At 47.6% G+C, this 27,065-nt stretch overlaps 1 protein-coding gene and 1 long non-coding RNA gene across 6 annotated transcripts in view; one reads left to right on the top strand and one right to left on the bottom strand.

Annotated features, from left to right (window-relative positions):
* The window catches only part of LARS2 (leucyl-tRNA synthetase 2, mitochondrial), a 706,190-nt gene that overhangs the window by 622,366 nt on the left and 56,759 nt on the right, over positions 1-27,065 (bottom strand). For 2 of the 4 annotated variants that reach the window (XR_010177698.1, XM_063922422.1), the window contains exon 1: positions 24,279-24,377. The exons of 1 other annotated variant lie outside the window; for it this stretch is intronic. The gene's annotated coding sequence lies outside the window, so the exon portion shown is untranslated. Of the gene's footprint in view, positions 1-11,905; positions 11,977-24,278; positions 24,378-27,065 lie in introns of those variants that run through there. One more of the 4 variants, XM_063922423.1, reaches the window with a different exon arrangement.
* Positions 23,877-27,065, top strand: part of LOC134927658 (uncharacterized) — a 259,513-nt gene continuing 256,324 nt past the window's right edge. For both annotated transcript variants that reach the window (XR_010177700.1, XR_010177699.1), the window contains exon 1: positions 23,877-24,027. This is a non-coding gene — a long non-coding RNA (uncharacterized LOC134927658). The remainder of the gene's footprint in view (positions 24,028-27,065) is intronic.

Genomic DNA, 27,065 nt, shown 5'->3' with positions numbered 1-27,065 from the left:
ATGGTACTTGCTGAAGCAAGTCCCTTCTTAGCGGCAGAGGCCATAAGACCTCTGTAAGCATCACTTGAAGTTCCGGGTACCAAGTCCTTCTTGGCCAATCCGGAGCCATGAGTATAGTTCTTACTCCTCTACGTCTTATAATTCTCAGCACCTTAGGTATGAGAAGCAGAGGAGGGAACACATACACCGACTGGTACACCCACGGTGTTACCAGAACGTCCACAGCTATTGCCTGAGGGTCTCTTGACCTGGCACAATACCTGTCCCGTTTTTTGTTCAGACGGGACGCCATCATGTCCACCTTTGGTATTTCCCAACGGTTTACAATCATGTGGAAAAAACTTCCCGATGAAGTTTCCACTCTCCCGGGTGGAGGTCGTGCCTGCTGAGGAAGTCTGCTTCCCAGTTTCCATTCCCGGGATGAAACACTGCTGACAGTGCTATCACATGATTTTCCGCCCAGCGAAAAGTCCTTGCAGTTTTTGCCATTGCCCTCCTGCTTCTTGTGTCGCCCTGTCTGTTTACGTGGGCGACTGCCGTGATGTTTTTCCCACTGGATCAATACCGGCTGACCTTGAAGCAGAGGTCTTGCTAAGCTTAGAGCATTATAAATTTACCCTTAGCTCCAGTATATTTATGTGGAGAAAAGTCTCCAGACTTGATCACACTCCCTGGAAATTTTTTCCTTGTGTGACTGCTCCCCAGCCTCTCGGGCTGGGCTCCGTGGTCACCAGCATCCAATCCTGAATGCCGAATCTGCGGCCCTCTAGAAGATGAGCACTCTATAACCACCACAGGAGAGACACCCTTGTCCTTGGATATAGGGTTATCCGCTGATGCATCTGAAGATGCGATCCGGGCCATTTGTCCAGCAGATCCCACTGAAAAGTTCTTGCGTGAAATCTGCCGAATGGAATTGCTTCGTAGGAAGCCACCATTTTTACCAGGACCCTTGTGCAATGATGCACTGTTTTTAGGAGGTTCCTGACTAGCTCGGATAACTCCCTGGCTTTCTCTTCCGGGAGAAACACCTTCTTCTGGACTGTGTCCAGAATCATCCCTAGGCACAGCAGACGTGTCGTCGGATCAGCTGCGATTTTGGAATATTTAGAATCCACCCGTGCTGTTGTAGCAGTATCCGAGATAGTGCTACTCCGACCTCCAACTGTTCCCTGGACTATGCCCTTATCAGGAGATCATCCAAGTAAGGGATACTTAAGACGCCTTTTCTTCGAAGAAGAATCATCATTTCGGCCATTACCTTGGTAAAGACCCGGGGTGCCGTGGACAATCCAAACGGCAGCGTCTGAAACCGATAGTGACAGTTCTGCACCACGAACCTGAGGTACCCTTAGTGAGAAGGGCAAATTTGGGACATAGAGGTAAGCATCCCTGATGTCCCGGGACACTATATAGTCCTCTTCTTCCTGGTTCGTTATCACTGCTCTGAGTGACTCCATCTTGATTTGAACCTTTGTAAGTGTTCAAAAAATTTTTTTAGAATAAGTCTCACCTAGCCTTCTGGCTTCAGTACCACAATATAGTGTGGAATAATACCCCTTTTCTTGTAGTGGGAGGGGTAATTTAGTTATCACCTGCTGGGAATACAGCTTGTGAATTTTTTTCCATACTGCCTCCTTGTCGGAGGGAGACCTTGGTAAAGCAGACTTCAGGAGCCTGCGAAGGGGAAACGTCTCGACCTTCCAATCTGTACCCCTGGGATACTACTTGTAGGATCCAGGGGTCCTGTACGGTCTCAGCGCCATGCTGAGAACTTGTCAGAAGCGGTGGAACGCTTCTGTTCCTGGGAATGGGCTGCCTGCTGCAGTCTTCTTCCCTTTCCTCTATCCCTGGGCAGATATGATCTTATAGGGACGAGAGGACTGAGGCTGAAAAGACGGTGTCTTTTTCTGCAGAGATGTGACTTAGGGTAAAAAACGGTGGATTTTCCAGCAGTTGCCGTGGCCACCAGGTCCGATGGACCGACCCCAAATAACTCCTCTTCCTTTATACGGCAATACACCTTTGTGCCGTTTGGAATCTGCATCACCTGACCACTGTCGTGTCCATAACATCTTTTGGCAGTTATGGACATCGCATTTACTCATGATGCCAGAGTGCAAATATCCCTCTGTGCATCTCGCATATATAGAAATGCATCCTTTAAATGCTCTATAGTCAATAAAATACTGTCCCTGTCAAGGGTATCAATATTTTTAGTCAGGGAATCCGACCAAGCCACCCCAGCTCTGCACATCCAGGCTGAGGCGATCGCTGGTCGCAGTATAACACCAGTATGTGTGTATATACTTTTTATGATATTTTTCCAGCCTACTGTCAGCTGGTCCTTGAGGACGGCCCTATCTATAGACGGTACCGCCACTTGTTTTGATAAGCGTGTGAGCGCCTTATCCACCTTAAGGGGTGTTTCCCAACGCGCCCTAACTTCTGGCGGGAAAGGGTATACCGCCCATAATTTTCTATCGGGGGGAACCCACGCATCATCACACACTTTATTTAATTTATCTGATTCAGGAAAAACTATGGTAGTTTTTTCACATCCCACATAATACCCTCTTTTGTGGTACTTGTAGTATCAGAAATATGTAACACCTCCTTCATTGCCTTTAACGTGTGGCCCTAATAAGGAATACGTTTGTTTATTCACCGTCGACACTGGATTCAGTGTCCCTGTCTGTGTCTGTGTCGACCGACTAAAGTAAACGGGCGTTTTAAAACCCCTGACGGTGTTTTTGAGACGTCTGGACCGGTACTAATTGTTTGTCGGCCGTCTCATGTCGTCAACCGACCTTGCAGCGTGTTGACATTATCACGTAATTTCCTAAATAAGCCATCCATTCCGGTGTCGACTCCCTAGAGAGTGACATCACCATTACAGGCAATTGCTCCGCCTCCTCACCAACATCGTCCTCCTACATGTCGACACACACGTACCGACACACAGCACACACACAGGGAATGCTCTGATAGAGGACAGGACCCACTAGCCCTTTGGAGAGACAGAGGGAGAGTTTGCCAGCACACACCAAAAACGCTATAATTATATAGGGACAACCTTATATAAGTGTTTTCCCTTATAGCATCTTAATATATATAAGCATATCGCCAAATTAGTGCCCCCCCTCTCTGTTATAACCCTGTTTCTGTAGTGCAGTGCAGGGGAGAGCCTGGGAGCCTTCCCTCCAGCCTTTCTGTGAGGGAAAATGGCGCTGTGTGCTGAAGAGATAGGCCCCGCCCCTTTTTCGGCGGCCTCGTCTCCCGCTCTTAACGGATTCTGGCAGGGGTTAAATATTTCCATATAGCCTCCGGAGGCTATATGTGAGGTATTTTTAGCCAAAATAGGTATTCATTTGCCTCCCAGGGCGCCCCCCTCCCAGCGCCCTGCACCCTCAGTGACTGCCGTGTGAAGTGTGCTGAGAGGAAAATGGCGCACAGCTGCAGTGCTGTGCGCTACCTTTAGAAGACTGAGGAGTCTTCTGCCGCCGATTCTGGACCTCTTCTTACTTCAGCATCTGCAAGGGGGCCGGCGGCAAGGCTCCGGTGACCATCCAGGCTGTACCTGTGATCGTCCCTCTGGAGCTGATGTCCAGTAGCCAAGAAGCCAATCCATCCTGCACGCAGGTGAGTTCACTTCTTCTCCCCTCTGTCCCTCGTTGCAGTGATCCTGTTGCCAGCAGGACTCACTGTAAAGTAAAAAACCTAAGCTAAACTTTCTCTAAGCAGCTCTTTAGGAGAGCCACCTAGAATTGCACCCTTCTCGGCCGGGCACAAAAATCTAACTGGCTTGGAGGAGGGTCATAGGGGGAGGAGCCAGTGCACACCACCTGATCGGAAAGCTTTACTTTTGTGCCCTGTCTCCTGCGGAGCCGCTATTCCCCATGGTCCTTTCAGGAACCCCAGCATCCACTAGGACGATAGAGAAAACTGGATGAATATCACAGGATACTTGTACTTAATAACCCTGAAGTATGGACTTGTTCTTAACTAACACTGTCTAAACGACATGTAGAATACTTAAGTGTCCTGTAAATGCACAGCGCTGATGATGCAGGCGGCTTTACAGAGGAGGCATCACCCAGCAGTCCCAGAATCAGCGCAGCTGTGTGTAATGGCGACCAAACGCTGACAGGGAGTGAGGGAGACAGAGAGATGCAGCTCCAGGGCGGGAACATTTACTCTAAATGGCGCCCAGGGGCTGGGGGTGCTACAGGCCAGACCCTTATCCCTCTGCTGGATTTCACCACTGGGTGCTGCGGGCCTTAATAAAATGGATTATAGCCTAATCCGACCTGTGCCCTTGCCCTGGTGGTCTAGTGGGGTCCCTGTACTGCCACAGTGTCCACGCCAGAGCGTACAGTCTGCCTCCTAATGGCCGCAGCGGATCGCGATTTACAGCAGGTTCCGCCTGGGGGACCCTCTTACCTCCTCCCTGAGTGCGGCCACGCGATCCCGGAGAACTTCGGTTAGTGGTGTGCCCGGAGTGAAGAACCGGAGCCTCCGCTGTAAGTACCCGGCAACCAGGGACGCGGGAGCATACAGCGCCACTGTGGGAGGTGATTGAGCTGCAGCAGGAGATATCAGAATGATATCTGGAGTGCCTCTGCTGCAGCCCTTGAAGTCTTCTATCTTCTTTAAAATAGCTCTTCTTAGGGCTGCTGGAGCAGCCCTGCCTATTAGCTGCCTGCACTGCAGGCACCAACTTACAAACTGAGCTCCTGTGCACGGAGGCGGGGTTATAGAGGAGGCGGCGCAGAGCATCTTGGGAACAGTCAAAGCTTTTAGCCTGTTGGTGCCTCAGATCAAGATCCTACTCTACATCCCGATGTTATTCCCTGTAGAATACCAGTGTACTCCGCTGCAGAAAAGAAGAATTGATGTAGAAAATGTTTAATTCAATATAGGGTCAGGATTTCAACATTTCATTAGTGCGAAGGTCACCGTTCGGCTACTTGTTGATGCTGCCCGGCTGGCAGAATTTTATGGGTAGAACACTGCATTGGTAATAACACACAACAAAGATTTGAGATAAGGGCACGTCATCCTAATATCACAGTCAGGCCCATCTAATATAATAGCTAAACTCTTAGAAGTTATGGTAGTATCGGCAGAGTTGCATAGGCAAAATTAGAATAGGACTGGCTCTGAAAATGAAAATAGGATTTTAATTACCTACCGGTAAATCCTTTTCTCGTAGTCCGTAGAGGATGCTGGGGTCCACATTAGTACCATGGGGTATAGGCGGGTCCACTAGGAGCCATGGGCACTTTAAGAGATGAATAGTGTGGGCTGGCTCCTCCCTTTATGCCCCTCCTACCAAACTCAGTCCAGAAACTGTGCCCGATGAGATGGACATACTTTGAGAGAAGGAAAATCACAGATAGTGGTGAGATTCACACCAGCTCACACGTACAACAAAAGGAAAGCCAAGCTAACCAACTTGGAACGATTCAGCAACGGCTGAACTCACAAACTGAACCAAGTAACAATGCAGTAATATAAAGCACTGTGCGGGCGCCCAGTATCCTCTACGGACTACGAGAAAAGGATTTACCGGTAGGTAATTAAAATCCTATTTTCTCTTACGTCCTAGAGGATGCTGGGGTCCACATTAGTACCATGGGGATGTACCAAAGCTCCCAGTACGGGAGGAAGAGTGCTGAGGTTCCTGCAGAACTGATTGAACAAACTTTAGGTCCTCAGAGGCCAAAGTATCGAACTTGTAGAACTTAGCAAGCGTGTTTGATCCTGATCAAGTAGCTGTTCAGCAAAGCTGAAGAGCCGAGACACCCCGGGCAGCCGCCCAGGAAGAACCCACTTTACGAGTAGAGTGGGCCTTAACAGATTTCAGACAGAGCAATACTGCCGTAGAATAAGCGTGTTGGATGGTGAACCTGATCCAGCGAGAAATTGTCTGCTTAGAAGCAGGACACCCAACCTTGTTGGGCTCATAAAAGACAAATAGAGCGTCCGACTTTCTGTGACAAGAAGATCTCTTCACATATATTTTCAAAGCCCTCACAACATCCAAGGACCTTGAGGGAATTGAAGAGCCATCAGCCACTGGCACACCATAATTGGCTGATTGATATGAAAGGCTGACACAACCTTTGGAAGAAATTGCTGACGCGTTCTGAGCTCAGCTCTATCCTCATGGAAAATCAAATAGGGGCTCTTGCATGACAAAGCCTCCAATTCCGACACACGTCGAGCAGACGCTAATGCCAACAGTGTGACCGCTTTCCAAGTAAGAAACTTGACGTCCATGTCCTGTAAAGGTTCGAACCAATCCGATTGCAGGAACTGCAGCACCACATTATGATCCCAAGGTGCCGTAGGAGGCACAAAGGGTGGCTGAATATGCAGAACCCCTTTCAAGATTGTCTGAACCTTAGGAAGAGATGCCAATTGTTTCTGGAAAAAAAATGAATAGGGCCGAAATCTGGACCTTTATGGAGCCCAAGCGTAGGCCTACATCCACACCTGCTTGCAGAAAGAGGAGAAACCGTTCCAGTTGAAACTCCACCGCAGGAAACTTCTTGGATTCACACCAAGACACATACTTTTTCCAAATCCGATGATAATGTTTTGACGTTACTCCCTTCCTAGCTGTATCAGGGTAGGAATTACCTTTTTCAGAATGCCTTTCCGAGCTAAGATCTGGCGTTCAACCTCCATGCCGTCAAACATAGCCACGGTAAGTCTTGATAGGCGAACGGCCCCTGTAGAAGGACCTCGTGAAGAGTAAGAGGCCTTGGATCCTCCAGCAGTAATTCCAAAAGATCCGCGTACGATGCCCGTCTTGGCCATTCCGGAGCAATGAGGATTGCCTGAACTCTTGTTCTTTTTATTAGCCTGAGAATCCTTGGGATGAGCGGAAGTGGAGGGAACATATACACCGACTGGTATTCTGCTGGATAGAGATCGTGTCTGCTGAGGAAGTCCGCTTCTCAGTTGTCCACTCCCGGAATGAAGATTGCTGACAGCGCCATCGCGTGCTTTTCTGCCCAGAGGAGGATTCTTGTTACATCTGACATCGCAGCTTTGCTCTTCATTCCGCCCTGTCTGTTTATGTAGGACACAGCTGTGACGTTGTCCGACTGAACCTGAATGGCTTGATTTTGCAGAAGATGTGACGCTTGTAGATGGCCGTTGTAAATGGCCCTTAGTTCCAGAACATTTATTAGAAGGAGAGATTCCTGAGTGGACCAGCTTCCTTGGAAATTTTCCCCTTGGGTGACTGCTACCCAACCAACCCCTGAGACTTGCGTCCTTGGTTAAAAGGATCCAGTTCTGAATCCCGAACCTGCGGCCTTCGAGTAGGTGAGAAGCTTGGAGCCACCAGAGGAGTGAAAATCTGGCTTTTGGCGACAGGCATATCCGCTGGTGCATGTGAAGGTGTGATCCCGACACTTGTCTAGGAGATCCAGTTGGAAGAACCTCGCATGGAATCTTCCATACTGAAGAGCCTCGTAGGAGGCAACCATCTTCCCCAGTAGGCGAATACACTGATGAACCGATACCCGGGCTGGCTTCAGAAGCTCCCGGACCACTGATTGGATCATCAGTGCTTTCTCCACCGGTAGAAACACCTTTTGCACTTCCGTGTCGAGTATCTTCCCCAGGAAGGGCAGTCTCTTTGTCGGCTCCAAATGTGACTTTGGAAGATTCAGGATCCACCCATAATCCCGGAGTAGCCGAGTTGAGATAGCAATACTCTGCAACATCTTATCCTTGGAAGATGCTTTTATCAGCAGATCATCCAGATATCGAATTATGTTCACACCCTGTCTGCGGAGTAGCATCATCTCTGCCATGACCTTGGTGAACACCCTCGGTGCCGTAGATAGGCCGAATGGCAGCGCCTGTAACGGATAGCGACAGCCCAGCAGCGCAAATCTGAGATAAGCCTGGTGAGGCGGCCAGATCAGAATGTGAAGGTATGCATCCTTGATATCCAGGGATACTAGGAATTCCCCGTCCTCCAGACCTGAGATCACCGCTCTCAGAGATTCCATCTTGAACCTGAATTCCTTCAAATATGGATTTAACGATTTGAGGTTCAATATTGGTCTGACCAAACCGTACGGTTTTGGCACCACAAATAGGTTTGAGTAGTAACCCTTGTTTACCAGATGAGGTGGAACTGGAACAATTACATTTGCTTTTTCCAATTTCCTGCAGGATAGCCCTTTCTGTCAGCAAAACTGGTAAGCCTGATTTGTAGAATCTGTGAGGTGGAAGTTCTTGAAACTACAGTCTGTACCCCTGTGATATAATATCTTGCACCCAGGGGTCCAGGCCTGAGGAAACCCAGACCTGACTGAAATCCGGTAGACGAGCTCCCACCTGCCCGATCTCCAGGCTGGGAGGTCCACCTTCATGCTGAGAATTTTGAGGAAACAGAACCTGTCGGTGCAGGTTTTCTGGATTTTCCCCGACCACCTCTGAAGATGGCTTTGGACTTCTTAACCTTTGCGGTCCGAAAGGACTGCATTGTGGATGTAGAAAAAAACGACTTCTGCGTCGGAGGGGTTGAGGGAAGAAAAGTTGACTTGGAAATCCACGCATCCAAAGCCTCCTCAAATACAGCCTGACCTGTGAATGGTAGGTTCTCCACACTCTTCTTGGATTCTGCATCCGCAGACCATTGTCGCAGCCAGAGTCCCCTGCGTGCCGAAACAGCCATGGAAGACGTCCATTCACTCAGATGACCAAGGTCCTTCATGGCCTCCACCATGAAACCTGCAGAATCCTGCATGTAACTTAAAAACATTTCAATGTCACTTCCATCCATAGTATCTAAATCCTCTAGTAACGTGCCTGACCACTTTACTATGGCTTTAGAAATCCATGCACAAGCGATAGTGGGCCTTAACGCCACGCCTGAAGCAGTGTATATGGATTTGAGCGTAGTCTCAATCTTGCGGTCTGCCGGCTCTTTGAAAGCGGTAGACCCAGGGACAGGTAACACCACCTTTTTATACAATCTAGATACAGCGGCATCTACAATAGGGGGGTTTTACCACTTTTTCCTATCTTCTTCAGGAAAAGGAAAAGCAACAAGAACTCTCTTTGGGATCTGGAATTTTTTCTCCAGGTTTTACCAGGATTTTTCAAATAATGCGTTTAATTCCTTAAAACGCAAGGAAGGCAAGGGAGGCTTTCTTATTGTCTGTAAAGTAAGCCTCCTCTACCTGCTCAGGTACTTTCTCAGTAATGTGTAAAATGTCCTGAATATCCTCAATCATGAGCTGCACCCCCTTTGCAAAGGATGCTTCCACCCTCAGTATATCTCCACCACCGTCTCCCGTTTCAGAGTCGGTATCCGTGTCCCCCTGCATTATCTGGGCAAGAGCACGCTTTTGTGGGCATATACTAGGGGATTTTGAGGAGGTAGTGGGAGTAGAAAACGACAAAACCTCTACAGATTTTTTCAAAACCTGTGTTTCAGTCTCATAATGAGCTATCCTAGATGAAATCTGGGATCTCTTTCCCTTAATAGAAGTCACCCACTGGGGTTCGGATTCAGAAGGCTGAGACAGTATATTGCATCCTGGGTATATGGAATAGACTCCTCTGGGGAAGATACATAGGGGTATATGCAATTGCGGTCGAATTCCCGAAAATGTCGAAAAACGGGACATTTTCGCCAAAAAAAAAAAAATTCGACAGTGCAATTCAGTACTTTTCGTCAAAAAACCGGACTTTCAAAATTCGACTTTTTGAAATTCGACATTTGTCAAATTCGACATTTCTGCAATGTTACAAATGCGGCAATTCGACAAAAGTATATTCAATTGAAGATTGTAAATTCGACAACAGTGCTTTTAGACAGTAAATTCGTCATTTTCAATCCGCCACACTTTGCTGGTGGAATCTAATGAAAAATTTTAAAAACATGTTTTTTTTTTGTGTTTTTTTTAATTGGTAATAGCATATCTATTTATATTAGAAGGGATTAGGTACTTGGTTTGTCTATTTTGGAGGCACAAGTATTATTTATATATTTTTAAAAATATTATTTTTATTTTTAAATGGAATGGTAAAAATCAGAAAAAAAAAATGCGTGGGGTCCCCCCTCCTAAGCATAACCAGCCTCGGGCTCTTCGAGCCGGTCCTGGTTCTAAAAATCCGGGGGGAAAACTGACATGGGATCCCCCGTATTTTTAAAACCAGCACCGGGCTCTGCGCCTGGTGCTGGTGCAAAAAATACGGGGGACAAAAAGAGTAGGGGTCCCCCATATTTTTTACACCAGCATCGGGCTCCACTAGCTGGGTAGATAATGCCACAGCCAGGGGTCACTTTTATACAGCGCCCTGCGGACGTGGCATTAAATACGCAACTAGTCACCCCTGGCCGGGGTACCCTGGAGGAGTGGGGACCCCTTCAATCAAGGGGTCCCCCCCCTCCAGCCACCCAAGGGCCAGGGGTGAAGCCCGAGGCTGTCCCCCCCATCCAAGGGCTGCGGATGGGGGGCTGATAGCCTTTTGAAAATTGAAAGAATATCGTTTTTCCAGTAGTACTACAAGTCCCAGCAAGCCTCCCCCGCAAGCTGGTACTTGGAGAACCACAAGTACCAGCATGCGGGAGAAAAACAGGCCCGCTGGTACCTGTAGTTCTACTGAAAAAAAAATACCCAAATAAAAACAGGACACGCACACCGTGAGAGTAAAACTTTATTTCACACATGTCGACACATACATACTTACCTATGTTCACACGCCGACCTCTGTCCACTTGTCCAAGTAGAATCAACGGTGTACCTGAAAACAAAATTATACTCACCTGATCCAGTGTCCTGTGGTCTTTTATTATAATCCACGTACTTGGCAAAAAAAAAAAAAACGAACACCCGGACCAGGCGGACTGAAAGGGGTCCCATGTTTACACATGGGACCCCTTTCCCTGAATGCAGAGACCCCCCCGTGACTGCTGTCACAGAAAGGTCCCTTCAGCCAATCAGGAAGCGCCACTTCGTGGCACTCTCCTGATTGGCTGTATGCGCGTCTGAGCTGGCAGACAGCGCATCGCACAGCTCCCTCCATTACTTTCAATAGTGGGAACTTTGCGGTCAGCGGTGGGGTTACCCGCGGTCAGCCTCACCGCTGACCGCAAAGTTCCCACCATTGAAAGTAATGGAGGGGGCTGTGCAATGCGCGTCTGAGCTTAGACGCGCAGAGCCAATCAGGTGAGTGCCACGAAGTGGCGCTTCCCGATTGGCTGAAGAGACCTTTCTGTGACAGGAGTCACGGGGGGTCTCTGTATTCGGGGAAAGGGGTACTTGGCACTTTAACTGCATCCCAATATATATAAGCTATTTTGGAGATGGTATTATGTCCCTTCCCTTCCTAATAAAATTTATCCTGAAATATCTCCCTTATGCTGGAGGTGCAACACGACTGACGGAACGTTTTTACATATTTGATGGGGTTGCTCAAAATGATTCCCTTTATGGAAAGAACTAGGATTTCTGACCAACTCCCTCCTAGATATTCAAATCCATCTTTGCCCTAAATACTTTCTCCTTGCCGTGTGTCCCTGAGGCTTCCAAATGCCAAAATAAATTATTCACCCATATAGTCCTGGCGTCTAGGTGTGCCATAGCTTCGGCTTGGAAATCTACAGAGGTACCTATTATGGGGGATATCATAATTAAAACCTGGCACATCCACTCTATGGAATATATTACTAGCATACTGAAGGGATCCTCTAAAAAAATGATTAAAGCTTGGGGACCATGGGTTTTTCTTTTTTCAAACTCCCCCCATATTTAATTAAACATTCTTTTGCTCCCTTTATATACTAGAAAAAATAACCCCAATACTAAGCTCTAGTTAAATAGATAAAGATTTGACCAGTCAAGGTGCTTACTGCTTCTCTTACCTACTCTTTCCTTCCCTTCTTACTCTTCTTTTCTCTGCTTTTTCCTCTCTTCCTGTTTTCGTATACTGCTTCTTATATTTAAAAAAAATAAGAAGAGACTATTTAACAGTTTTATATATCTTTTTGTATCGGGGTTTAGTCTAGAAAATTGACTTCTTTAATTGTCTGACATTGTTCCTAGACCTCTGTGTTGGTTTAATTTTGCAGTGTTTCTGTATTGTTTCTCATCTTTTCAATAAAATATTCCTTTAAAAAAAAATAATAATCTAAACAGTGTAAACTTATATCTTCGTGATCTTCAAGTTACTTAGCATCAAATGTCCCTTTTAAAGAATTAACGATGTATGTTACTGGATGATCACTACCCACAGTGGAGTGGAGCGATATGGAGACACTGTCAGACTCATAGCATCTGCCATCTGTGCCCCTTCTTTGGAAGCAGCTGTGTCAGAGCCTGGCAGAACTTTGCATACTTGCAATACTGTCTTTCAACAAAGTAACTTCAAAGTTAGCAACTTGTCTGGCCTGCTTAACCTAATTCCATCTTGGCCAAGTCAATTCACCAGCCCAAGTATCACACAGAAAAGAATTTAGTAGTAAAATTCTTGAATGGAAGCTCAGGGTTAAAATCTATCTCATGCAGGAAATTATTTTAGCTAATTATAAAAAGAAAGAATAGGACAGTTTACTAATGTTATTGGGAAGGGCAAAACATGGTTAATAGCCTTCTTACATGTACATCAAACTCATCAATCATCTATAGATACCACGAGGAGATAACAGAATAAAGTAAAACAAAAATAAGATTGCAATGTAGTCAATTGCATTATTCCAGAATTTCCAGCCTAATGTAAGCTAATATCATATTAATTTCTATGCACATGAACACATCCTCCTTGAAATATTTTATTAAACAACTCTTTAATACACCTTTCACACCAAAATCCCGAGTCCAACCAGGGATTTGGGACATAGGTGGTCATTCAGAGTTGTTCGCTCGCTAGCAGTTTTAAGCAGCCGTGCAAACGTTATGCCGCCTCCCACTGGGAGTGTATTTTAGCTTAGCAGAAGTGCGAACTAAAGGATCGCAGAGCGGCTACAAAATAATTTTGTGCCGTTTCAGAGTAGCTTCAGACCTACTCAGCGCTTGCGATCACTTCAGACTATTCAGTTCCTGTTTTGACGTCACGAACACGCCCTGCGTTCTACCAGCCACGCCTGCATATTTCCTGGCACGCCTGCGTTTTTTCGAACACTCCCTGAAAATGGTCAGTTGACAACCAGAAACGCCCTCTTCCTGTCAATCACTCTGCGGCCAGCAGTGCGACTGAAAAGCTTCGCTAGACCTGAAACTACATCGGCTGTTGTAATAGTACGACGCACGAGCGCATTGCAACGCATACGCAGAAGTGCCTTTTTTTGCCTGATGGCTGCGCAGCGAATAAAAGCAGCTAGCGATCAACTCGGAATGACCCCCATAGCTCCAATCCGGTTCAGACCTATCACACACCAGATCTCCGACCTGGGTTATTCCCAGGCCGGCTCAGTTTACACTGCATTCAGGTGCAGTGTTAAATGTTCTGTGGACACTTGGAAATAACATCATCTCCAAGGGCCAGGGATTCGGCTCTCCCTTTGTTGTAAACACCTGTTCTCACTGCCCCTTACCCCGAATCCTCCCTGGAACCAAAGGTGCCCGCTACCCGAGTTGGATTCCCAGGTTTTCACTGGACCCAGGTTATCTTTCGGGGACCGTTTCACACCAAGCAACGACCCAGATCAACCTGGCAATAACCCGAATCAAAGCGGCCGTGTGACAAGGGTATAAGTTTTCATTCCCAAGACCACAAGGAGTAGCGTTTATTAAGCAGCATATTGGATCTATTGCCATTTTTGCAGTTTGTTCTGCATTTTCTAAATTGCTGCAAATTCACAAGAAAACTGCAAAGTTTAAGCACTAAAGGATATTTTAACATGTGGATAACTGCAGAAAGAAAAAATAAGAATTTACTTACCGATAATTCTATTTCTCGTAGTCCGTAGTGGATGCTGGGGACTCCGTCAGGACCATGGGGAATAGCGGCTCCGCAGGAGACAGGGCACAAAAGTAAAAGCTTTAGGATCAGGTGGTGTGCACTGGCTCCTCCCCCCACGACCCCCCTCCAAGCCTCAGTTAGGATACTGTGCCCGGACGAGCGTACACAATAAGGAAGGATTTTGAATCCCGGGTAAGACTCATACCAGCCACACCAATCACACTGTACAACCTGTGATCTGAACCCAGTTAACAGCATGATAACAGCGGAGCCTCTGAAAAGATGGCTCACAACAATAATAACCCGATTTTTGTAACAATAACTATGTACAAGTATTGCAGACAATCCGCACTTGGGATGGGCGCCCAGCATCCACTACGGACTACGAGAAATAGAATTATCGGTAAGTAAATTCTTATTTTCTCTGACGTCCTAAGTGGATGCTGGGGACTCCGTCAGGACCATGGGGATTATACCAAAGCTCCCAAACGGGCGGGAGAGTGCGGATGACTCTGCAGCACCGAGTGAGAGAACTCCAGGTCCTCCTCAGCCAGGGTGTGCCCCAAACCAAGTAGCAGCTCGGCAAAGTTGTAAAGCCGAGACCCCTCGGGCAGCCGCCCAAGATGAGCCCACCTTCCTTGTGGAATGGGCATTTACATATTTTGGCTGTGGCAGGCCTGCCACAGAATGTGCAAGCTGAATTGTACTACACATCCAACTAGCAATCGTCTGCTTAGAAGCAAGAGCACCCAGTTTGTTGGGTGCATACAGGATAACAGCAAGTCAGTTTTCCTGACTCCAGCCGTCCTGGAAACCTATATTTTCAGGGCCCTGACAACATCTAGCAACTTGGAGTCCTCCAAGTCCCTAGTAGCCGCAGGTACCACAATAAGCTGGTTCAGGTGAAACGCTGACACCACCTTAGGGAGAAACTGGGGACGAGTCCGCAGCTCTGCCCTGTCCGAATGGACAATCAGATATGGGCTTTTGTGAGACAAAGCCGCCAATTCTGACACTCGCCTGGCCGAGGCCAGGGCCAACATCATGGTCACTTTCCATGTGAGATATTTCAAATCCACAGATTTGAGCGGTTTAAACCAATGTGATTTGAGGAATCCCAGAACTACGTTGAGATCCCACAGTGCCACTGGAGGCACAAAAGGGGGTTGTATATGCAGTACTCCCTTGACAAACTTCTGGACTTCAGGAACTGAAGCCAATTCTTTCTAGAAGAAAATCGACAGGGCCGAAATTTGAACCTTAATGGACCCCAATTTGAGGCCCATAGACACTCCTGTTTGCAGGAAATGCAGGAATCGACCGAGTTGAAATTTCTTCGTGGGGCCTTCCTGGCCTCACACCACGCAACATATTTTCGCCACCTGTGGTGATAATGTTGTGCGGTCACCTCCTTCCTGGCTTTGACCAGGGTAGGAATGACCTCTTCCGGAATGCCTTTTTCCCTTAGGATCCGGCGTTCAACCGCCATGTCGTCAAACGCAGCCGCGGTAAGTCTTGGAACAGACATGGTACTTGCTGAAGCAAGTCCCTTCTTAGCGGCAGAGGCCATGAGTCCTCTGTGAGCATCTCTTGAAGTTCCGGGTACCAAGTCCTTCTTGGCCAATCCGGAGCCACGAGTATAGTTCTTACTCCTCTACGTCTTATAATTCTCAGTACCTTAGGTATGAGAAGCAGAGGAGGGAACACATACACCGACTGGTACACCCACGGTGTTACCAGAACTTCCACAGCTATTGCCTGAGGGTCTCTTGACCTGGCGCAATACCTGTCCAGTTTTTTGTTCAGGCGGGACGCCATCATGTCCACCTTTGGTCTTTCCCAACGGTTCACAATCATGTGGAAGACTTCCCGATGAAGTCCCCACTCTCGTGCTGAGGAAGTCTGCTTCCCAGTTGTCCACTCCCGGAATGAACACTGCTGACAGTGCTATCACATGATTTTCCGCCCAGCGAAGAATCCTTGCAGTTTCTGCCATTGCCCTCCTGCTTCTTGTGCCGCCCTGTCTGTTTACGTGGGCGACTGCCGTGATGTTGTCCCACTGGATCAATACCGGCTGACCTTGAAGCAGAGGTCTTGCTAAGCTTAGAGCATTGTAAATTGCTCTTAGCTCCAGTATATTTATGTGGAGAGAAGTCTCCAGACTTGATCACACTCCCTGGAATTTTTTTTCCTTGTGTGACTGCTCCCCAGCCTTTCAGGCTGGCATCCGTGGTCACCAGGACCCAGTCCTAAATGCCGAATCTGTGGCCCTTTAGTAGATGAGCACTCTGCAGCCACCACAGAAGAGACACCCTTGTCCTTGGAGACAGGGTTATCCGCTGATGCATCTGCAGATGCGATCCGGACCATTTTTCCAGCAGATCCCACTGAAAAGTTCTTGCGTGAAATCTGCCGAATGGAATCGCTTCGTAAGAAGCCACCATTTTTCCCAGGACCCTTGTGCAATGATGCACTGACACTTTTCCTGGTTTTAGGAGGTTCCTGACTAGCTCGGATAACTCCCTGGCTTTCTCCTCCGGGAGAAACACCTTTTTCTGGACTGTGTCCAGAATCATCCCTAGGAACAGCAGACGTGTCGTCGGAGACAGCTGCGATTTTGGAATATTTAGAATCCACCCGTGCTGTCGTAGAACTACTTGAGATAGTGCTACTCCGACCTCCAACTGTTCTCTGGACCTTGCCCTTATCAGGAGATCGTCCAAGTAAGGGATAATTAAGACGCCTTTTCTTCGAAGAAGAATCATCATTTCGGCCATTACCTTGGTAAAGACCCGGGGTGCCGTGGACAATCCAAACGGCAGCGTCTGAAACTGATAGTGACAGTTTTGTACCACGAACCTGAGGTACCCTTGGTGAGAAGGGCAAATTGGGACATGGAGGTAAGCATCCTTGATGTCCAGGGACACCATATAGTCCCCTTCTTCCTGGTTCGCTATCACTGCTCTGAGTGACTCCATCTTGATTTGAACCTTTGTATGTAAGTATTCAAATATTTCAGATTTATAGTGTGGAATAATACCCCTTTCCTTGTTGTAGGAGGGGTACTTTGATTATCACCTGCTGGGAATACAGCTTGTGAATTGTTTCCAATACTGCCTCCCTGTCGGAGGGAGACGTTGGTAAAGCAGACTTCAGGAACCTGCGAGGGGGAGACGTCTCGAATTTCCAATCTGTACCCCTGGGATACTACTTGTAGGATCCAGGGGTCCACTTGCGAGTGAGCCCACTGCGCGCTGAAACTCTTGAGACGACCCCCCACCGCACCTGAGTCCGCTTGTACGGCCCCAGCGTCATGCTGAGGACTTGGCAAAAGCGGTGGAGGGCTTCTGTTCCTGGGAATGGGCTGCCTGCTGCAGTCTTCTTCCCTTTCCTCTATCCCTGGGCAGATATGACTGGCCTTTTGCCTGCTTGCCCTTATGGGGACGAAAGGACTGAGGCTGAAAAGACGGTGTCTTTTTCTGCCGAGATGTGACTTGGGGTAAAAAAGGTGGATTTTCCAGCTGTTGCCGTGGCCACCAGGTCCGATGGACCGACCCCAAATAACTCCTCCCTTTTATACGGCAATACTTCCATGTGCCGTTTGGAATCTGCATCACCTGACCACTGTCGTGTCCATAAACATCTTCTGGCAGATATGGACATCGCACTTACTCTTGATGCCAGAGTGCAAATATCCCTCTGTGCATCTCGCATATATAGAAATGCATCCTTTAAATGCTCTATAGTCAATAAAATACTGTCCCTGTCAAGGGTATCAATATTTTCAGTCAGGGAATCCGACCAAGCCACCCCAGCGCTGCACATCCAGGCTGAGGCGATCGCTGGTCGCAGTATAACACCAGTATGTGTGTATATACTTTTTAGGATATTTTCCAGCCTCCTATCAGCTGGCTCCTTGAGGGCGGCCGTATCTGGAGACGGTAACGCCACTTGTTTTGATAAGCGTGTGAGCGCCTTATCCACCCTAAGGGGTGTTTCCCAACGCGCCCTAACTACTGGCGGGAAAGGGTATAACGCCAATAATTTTCTATCGGGGGAAACCCACGCATCATCACACACTTCATTTAATTTATCTGATTCAGGAAAAACTACAGGTAGTTTTTTCACACCCCACATAATACCCTCTTTTGTGGTACTTGTAGTATCAGAAATATGTAACACCTCCTTCATTGCCCTTAACATGTAACGTGTGGCCCAAATGGAAAATACGTTTGTTTCTTCACCGTCGACACTGGAGTCAGTGTCCGTGTCTGTGTCTGTGTCGACCGACTGAGGTAAATGGGCGTTTTAAAGCCCCTGACGGTGTTTGAGACGCCTGGACAGGTACTAATTGGTTTGCCGGCCGTCTCATGTCGTCAACCGACCTTGCAGCGTGTTGACATTATCACGTAATTCCCTAAATAAGCCATCCATTCCGGTGTCGACTCCCTAGAGAGTGACATCACCATTACAGGCAATTGCTCCGCCTCCTCACCAACATCGTCCTCATACATGTCGACACACACGTACCGACACAGCACACACACAGGGAATGCTCTGATAGAGGACAGGACCCCACTAGCCCTTTGGGGAGACAGAGGGAGAGTTTGCCAGCACACACCAAAACGCTATATTATACAGGGACAACCTTATATAAGTGTTTTCCCTTATAGCATCTTAATATATAATAATATCGCCAAATAAGTGCCCCCCCTCTCTGTTTTAACCCTGTTTCTGTAGTGCAGTGCAGGGGAGAGCCTGGGAGCCTTCCTAGCAGCGGAGCTGTGTAGGAAAATGGCGCTGTGTGCTGAGGAGAATAGGCCCCGCCCCCTTTTCGGCGGGCTTCTTCTCCCGTTTTTCTGACAACCTGGCAGGGGTTAAATACATCCATATAGCCCCAGGGGCTATATGTGATGTATTTTTAGCCAGCATAGGTACATTCATTGCTGCCCAGGGCGCCCCCCCAAGCGCCCTGCACCCTCATTGACCGTTGGTGCTAAGTGTGCTGAGAGCAATGGCGCACAGCTGCAGTGCTGTGCGCTACCTCATGAAGACTGAGAAGTCTTCAGCCGCCGATTTCTGGACCTCTTCTCTCTTCAGCATCTGCAAGGGGGTCGGCGGCGCGGCTCCGGTGACCCATCCAGGCTGTACCTGTGATCGTCCCTCTGGAGCTAGTGTCCAGTAGCCTAAGAAGCCAATCCATCCTGCACGCAGGTGAGTTCACTTCTTCTCCCCTAAGTCCCTCGTTGCAGTGAGCCTGTTGCCAGCAGGACTCACTGAAAATAAAAAACCTAACAAAACTTTTACTCTAAGCAGCTCTTTAGGAGAGCCACCTAGATTGCACCCTTCTCGGCCGGGCACAAAAACCTAACTGAGGCTTGGAGGGGGGTCGTGGGGGGAGGAGCCAGTGCACACCACCTGATCCTAAAGCTTTTACTTTTGTGCCCTGTCTCCTGCGGAGCCGCTATTCCCCATGGTCCTGACGGAGTCCCCAGCATCCACTTAGGACGTCAGAGAAATGGTGATTTTGACAGACAACACAGCTTAAACCGCAGACAGATACGCCTTTCAGACCACCAGCTTTGAACACGGATTATTGCACATAAGCGCCCATAACCTGTGTTCATGTGCAATCTGAAAGGTGCCAGGGGAAATATCCCGGGTCGAGCGATCCGATATTTTAACACTGGTATCGATCAGGGTTGAACTCGTGTTTCACCCGGCTCGCTGTCCAGTGCGAATGGGAGGCGCTTGGAGATCATGTGGTGGGGGGCCTGAGGTGGGTCGCACCCGGAAGCGACTGTGTCAGGCTCCCGGGTGCGACCCGCCTCAGGTGGTCTGATAGGGGTATAAAAGCTGGGTACACACCAAACAAGAGATGTCGGCAGACCCGCAATTGTGCCAATTGTTCCTATGACTAAGCTCATGCGAAACGATCGTTAGGGCGACAGCTCACACGGCAGTGTGTCTGTCATTTTAACTGTTTAAGCCACTGCACTTTATGTATTCTATATGCTTATTGTGACACGGATCAATATACTAGCCACGGCCGCAGCGGGATATACACCCGGCGGCTTTACACTGATAGACGCTGCTCGCAGCGTGTGTGATCAGGGAGACGGCTAACAGCGGCTGGTGGCTGCACGCTGTAACAGACCGCGGCTCTATTAACCTTGCCCCAGACGGTCTCGCACGGTGTCTGTAACGTGTATGACCTGGGAGCTGAGAGCCGCGGCAAGAGGATGCACGCCAAGACGCGTTGCACCCCTATAGCTATACATACTTGTTTAACACTATTGGGAACAATATGTAAACTTTGAAACAGTATTATTATAGATAGCATACAAAAGTTGCCATATGTAGCCACCAGCTAACTATAGTATCAGCCCTCCATTAATTTCAAGAATTTACACTGACTGACAAATACCATTTATTTATGTGAGATATACTGAGCATCATGAATTAAATCACCTGTTATCTTGGATAGGAATAATAATTAGATCATAAAACGCTGTCAATTACAGTTTTGGTCTTGGGGATATAAACCACGACCAATAGATACTAACAGGTATATATGGTAGTAAAACATTATATCACTTTGTCCTCACCACTTATCTTTGTATAAAATGCACACTAGCAAAACATAGCTGCCACATACATCGATTGACAGGGTTTCAAAGATAGAGGGCGATTGTGGTAACACAAGCCACGACCAGCAGATAATAGCTGATAGGAGAGCTCCGCCTCATATTTTCAACTGGTGGGACTACAAAAATTAAAAGCAATAGGGGATTTTTTTCACCCCACAAGACATACAAAATGAACGAAGTATATGTATGAATTAATACCATAAATTCATACACATATCAATCTCACCTGTGATAGCTATGCCTTATTTGTGCATCAATTATTAACACAATATAGGATTAGTATTACACACATCCATTAAGAAGGAATTCTATTATTGGATGATCTGGGTCAGTGGTTGAGAACATAAGAAAAGGGGCATATTATATTTGAGTCCCCACAAATCATTACTCTTGAATTGGGAGGCTATCAAGGATAACCCTGTGTGATAGACATCCACTTGAACCTGAAAATTAGGACATAACGATACGTCCAGATAGGATAGGGTATTGTCTCAATATACAGATTACTCTTGTGGTAACAGTGATGCGCACACTGTCAATACTGAAAGAGACAATAGATTAAGAAGACAACCCAGTCCCAGGTAGTGGAATTAGCTATCTCACTGTGTCACACTAAAAAGATACAATTGTTTCAATTAGGAAAGAAAACATTACAACTAATATGGATACATTCTGAACACTTGGGAGAGTGAAATAATTGAAGGCTGCAGTGGCTGAACTTTTATTTTCACATTTGTTTAGCACATTCACATTTTCCTTTCACTTGCACAATATTTTCGCAGAAGTTTTAAGATATCCATAAATAAAAGTTATATTTTAACATTAGTGGTCAGGTGTCATTGACATCTGACTTTGAGATTATTGTCACACAGTCCGAGTGTGCCCAGAATAGGGAATACTTCCTTCTCTTGGTCTCTATGTATCTATAATTTATTACCAGGAGCACCTCCCATATAACTAAATTGATATGCATAACAATTAAATTGCAATCTATGGGAAAGGATTTCATGTGACTTATTGGAATTATTGACAGAATTAAAATACATGTGTGCGACCTTCTTTTCCCCTATCCTTTGCAATCTGAAAGGTGCCAGAGGAAATATCCCGGGTCGAGCGATCCGATATTTTAACCCTGGTATCGATCAGGGTTGAACTCGTGTTTCACCCGGCTCGCTGTCCAGTGCGAATGGGAGGCGCTTGGAGATCATGTGGCGGGGGGCCTGAGGTGGGTCGCACCCGGAAGAGACTGTGTTAGGCTCCCGGGTGCGACCCGCCTCAGGTGGTCTGATAGGGGTATAAAAGCTGGGTACACGCCAAACAAGAGATGTCGGCAGACCCGCAATTGTGCCAAGAGAGCATAAGCATAAACACTTACTGATCAGCTGCTTGACGAGCCGGTCCTGTCATATAGCTGGGCAGGCATTTGAATTTGCCTGCCCAGCTATGACATCAACCCCTGCAACAAGTGTACGGGCGGTCAGCGGACCACCCATACACACAGCCAGATGTCCAATATATCTGCAGATAAATCAGCAATCGGCTGTACTGCAAAGCCGACACGATATATCTGTGAACGACATCATTCACAGACATATCGCGTTGGCTATGCAGCACACCCTCCAAACTGCTAGCGATTTATCAGCTATTCACTCGAACAATGAGAATATCTCCCAGTGTACCCAGCATTCGTTTACAGCAGGTTTGAAATGCTGCCAGTTTTCATGTGGTTTACTGCCAAAACAGTTGTGAAACAAAACTTTAGAATAAAATTTTCCATTAGAAAAATAGAAACTCCAGATTTACTAAGCAGTGCATTTAGAACCCACCTAACAACCACTGTAATCCCACCCAAATAAATGGCTTGTATGTTGTAAAATAGAAAAAATATATAGTAAAAACACATTAAAAAAAAAAAAAAAGTGTGGGGATCCTCTGCTAATTAGGCCTTTAAACCAAATATTGTAAGATTTTATTAAAGATATTTCCGCACACTCTCATTCTCCAAATTATTACATTTATGGAATAAATTCACTTTAAGGCCAGTACTCACGGCCCGATGCTGGAGAGATGTGTGCTGAGCGAACCGCTCAGCACACATCTCTCCTGGCGCTCAGCACAGCGCGATCTGTGCTGAGCGTGCGGGGGGAGACGGGGGGGCCGCTCACTTCACCCAGCGGGTGAAGTGAGCGACCCGCTAGATTGGCCTGCATGCAGGCCAATCTAGCAGCAGCGATAGCGATGCGCGGGGCTGCGCATCGCTATCGCTGTTAGGGCTACACACGGAGCGATCTTGCTGAAAATCTAAGCAATCTAGTCAGATTGCTTAGATTATCGCTCTGTGTGTACCCCCCTTTAGTCCATGCAGCATCCATGGTCTTATCAAAACAAAACAAAAAACAAAGTGGCTGCACCTACTGTGAGCCTGATGTGACAGAGAGGTTACTTCAGAACAATATCATAGAAATGAATAGTGCCTGTTCTGATTGCTCACCTCTGGCTTTGACCAATCAATTTGTTTTTTTACAGGTGTCAGCTGGCTTTTGCAGGCCTGGTGGGCCCAGTAGTCCCCCTGTAAAGAACAATGTTATGATAACTATGTCTGTACCCACCACCCTGGGGTTTAGAGAAGAGCCCCCAACATTTTTGGGAAGTCCTCACCTCCCTAGAGCTCACAGCCCAGTGCTGACATTAATGCATGGGGGACCCCATGCCACGTTTCCCTGCTATACTGTTCCTAGCGCGGACTAATTCAGCATAGTGCTGGCTATTAAAGAATTGGGAGGACCGCACGCCATTTTTATCACAAGCTTAGGCTTTAAAGTCTAGTGCTGCTTTTTAATTTGTAGGGGGATCTCCACCCACATAATAAAATCTGCAAATACGTGGTCCCCAGTATGTTTATCTGGTGATCATGTATAAACTTTTAGTGATACACAAAACTATGTACAGTACATTAAAAAAAATAAAAAAAAAGCAAAATTCACAATGATAAAATAAAAAACCTGTCAAAAAAGAAAGATATAAAAAGCAGTCTAAAAATAAAAATATTTAATACATATATAACAAGAAATGCAAAGTTCAAGAGTCACAATAGTATAAGTACATTATCAAACCCCAGTTAATGACTTCTGTACAACTATGAGCTGGAAGCCATTTTTATGAAGACCAACATTTCATTCTAAGCATTAAATATACACCCAGAAATGGCGCAGGACAGGAGACAAAACATTGTTTCAAAACGGAAATCTGCTACTTGTCAGTCTCCAGCTGTGGTGGAATCACATGCAGCCGCCAGTGCCGGGCGTGCTGTAGTTCTACAAGTCAGTATCTTGTAAAAGGGGACGCAACGCCAAGGTCAAATGTCCGGCAACTAATAAGCCCCGTCCTTCGGGCAGCACCGCACGTTAGAGCGTCCTGTATATGCCAGCCTCCCATAGTACGTAACGTAATGTCATATTGTAATGTCAGGCACCCCAGCCGGTGGGAGACCCGAGGTGTGCAGAGCTCATCACACAGCACAGCGCTCAATGCCGGCTTCCTGTAGCGCTGTGTAAAATTACCCCTCATACACCCTCATACACACAGTATACGTGACGTGGTTACACCGTGCATAATTCACCGATGCGCTAATATTACGACCACTTCCAGTCCTGCAGCCTGCACCAGCACCACTCCGATGTCCCTTACCTCTCTCCAGGAGACTCACGCCTGCCTGATATTACGGTCATGTGACCTGACTTGGGAGTGACGACATCACTTACTCTGTGGCCGCGGGAAAGTCGAATAATGCTGCCGTGTGTGTGTGACAGTGTCATGTCTGTGTGTAGGACTGTGTGTGCGGCTGGGGGAGCTGTAGTCAGGCTACTGCCTGCTGCCAAATGATGGTTGGGTTTTAACCATCACATCAATAGTATTCGATGGAAATACATTTTCATATGATTTGCACATCAGCAAAAAAGTGTGTTTGCGCAAAAGCATGGCTGTTACTGATGTTAAACCGCTGAAGTTAGCTGTAGTTCATTCACTATTCAATGGCAACTGCCATCGCAAAGCTGCAATTGAATGGCAGAAACACATATCTGAAGAAAAACATTGATGGGTATGAACCATCCGAAACTAATGTCCATGCCTAGCTGTGACCTTTATACGTGGCAGTAGTTGCAGGCTGTGTGGCGGCCTAGTGTAGTACAGTTTCTCTGACGTCCTAGAGGATGCTGGGACTCCGTAAGGACCATGGGGATAGACGGGCTCTGCAGGAGACATGGGCACTTTAAGAAAGACTTTGACTCTGGGTGTGCACTGGCTCCTCCCTCTATGCCCCTCCTCCAGACCTCAGTTTGATACTGTGCCCAGAGGATATGGGTGCACTGCAGGGAGCTCTCCTGAGTTTCCTGCTAAGAAAGTATTTTAATTAGGTTTTTTATTTTCAGGGAGCACTGCTGGCAACAGACTCCCTGCATCGTGGGACTGAGGAGAGAGAAACAGCCCTACTTCTCTGAGTTTCAAGGTCCTGTTTTTTAGGCTACTGGACACCATTAGCTCCAGAGGGAGTCGGAACACAGGTCTCACCCTGGAGTTCGTCCCAGAGCCGCGCCGGCGTCCTCCTCGCAGAGCCAGAAGATAGAAGCCGGGTGAGTATGAGAAGTAAGAAGGCTTTAAAGGTGGCAGAAGACTTCGTGATCTTCACTGAGGTAACGCACAGCACTGCAGCTGTGCGCCATTGCTCCCATACACCTCACACACTCCGGTCACTGTAAGGGTGCAGGGCGCAGGGGGGGCGCCCTGGACAGCAATATGAACCTCTATTATGGCATAAACACATATATACATGTACAGCTGGGCACTGTACATGTATATAAAGAGCCCCCGCCATGTTTTTGAATAATTTGAGCGGGACAGAAGCCCGCCGCCGAGGGGGCGTGGCTTCTCCCTCAGCACTCACCAGCGCCATTTTTCTCCACAGCACAGCGATGAGAGGAAGCTCCCCGGACTCTCCCCTGCTTACTGAGGTGACAGTGGGTTTTTCAAGAGGGGGGGGCACATAATTGGCGAAAAAAGTGTTTTCTCTGACGTCCTAGTGGATGCTGGGTACTCCGTAAGGACCATGGGGAATAGCGGGCTCCGAAGGAGACTGGGCACTCTAAGAAAGAATTAGGACTACCTGGTGTGCACTGGCTCCTCCCTCTATGCCCCTCCTCCAGACCTCAGTTAGAATCTGTGCCCGGCTCGACCTGGATGCACACTAGGGGCTCTCCTGAGCTTCTAGAAAAGAAAGTATATTTAGGTTTTTTATTTTCAGTGAGATCTGCTGGCAACAGACTCACTGCTACGAGGGACTTAGGGGAGAGAAGCGAACCTACCTGCTTGCAGCTAGCTTGGGCTTCTAGGCTACTGGACACCATTAGCTCCAGAGGGATCGAACACAGGCCCAGCCTCGGTCGTCCGGTCCCGGAGCCGCGCCGCCGTCCCCCTTGCAGAGCCAGAAGCAAGAAGATCGTCCAGGAAATCGGCGGCTGAAGACTCCGGTCTTCATTAAGGTAGCGCACAGCACTGCAGCCGTGCGCCATTGCTCCCCATGCACACCTCACACTCCGGTCACTGATGGGTGCAGGGCGCTGGGGGGGGGCGCCCTGGGCTGCAATAAGATTACCTTACATTGGCAAAAAATACACATAATATAGTCATTAAGACTATATATGTGTAAAATCCCCTGCCATATATAAAAAAAAAAAAGCGGGAGAAGTCTGCCGTGAAGGGGGCGGGGCTATCTCCCTCAGCACACTGGCGCCATTTCCTCTCACAGCTCCGCTGGAAGGACGCTCCCCAGGCTCTCCCCTGCAGTTTCCAGGCTCAATAGGGTAAAAAAGAGAGGGGGGGCACTAAATTTAGGCGCAAATACTATATATATATATATAGCTGCTATAGGGTAAAATCACTCATTATAGTGTACATCCCTGTGATTTATAGCGCTGTGGTGTGTGCTGGCATACTCTCTCTCTGTCTCCCCAAAGGACTTTGTGGGGTCCTGTCCTCAGTCAGAGCATTCCCTGTGTGTGTGCGGTGTGTCGGTACGGCTGTGTCGACATGTTTGATGAGGAGGCTTATGTGGAGGCGGAGCAGGTGCCGATAAATGTGATGTCACCCCCTGCGGGGTCGACACCTGAGTGGATGGATATGTGGAAGGAATTACGTGACAGTGTCAACTCCTTACATAAGAGGTTTGATGACATAGCAGATGTGGGACAGCCGGCTTCTCAGTCCGTGCCTGCCCAGGCGTCTCAAAAGCCATCAGGGGCTCAAAAACGCCCGCTACCTCAGATGGCAGACACAGATGTCGACACGGATACTGACTCCAGTGTCGACGACGATGAGACTAGTGTACATTCCAATAGGGCCATCCGTTACATGAATACGGCAATGAAAAATGTGTTGCACATTTCTGATATTAACCCTGGTACCACAAAAAAGGGTATT

Source organism: Pseudophryne corroboree, chromosome 5 (assembly GCF_028390025.1).
Source record: "Pseudophryne corroboree isolate aPseCor3 chromosome 5, aPseCor3.hap2, whole genome shotgun sequence".
NCBI lineage: Eukaryota > Metazoa > Chordata > Amphibia > Anura > Myobatrachidae > Pseudophryne > Pseudophryne corroboree.
The sequence above is the reverse complement of the archived record's forward strand: the minus strand, read 5'-3'. Positions and strand labels throughout refer to the sequence as shown.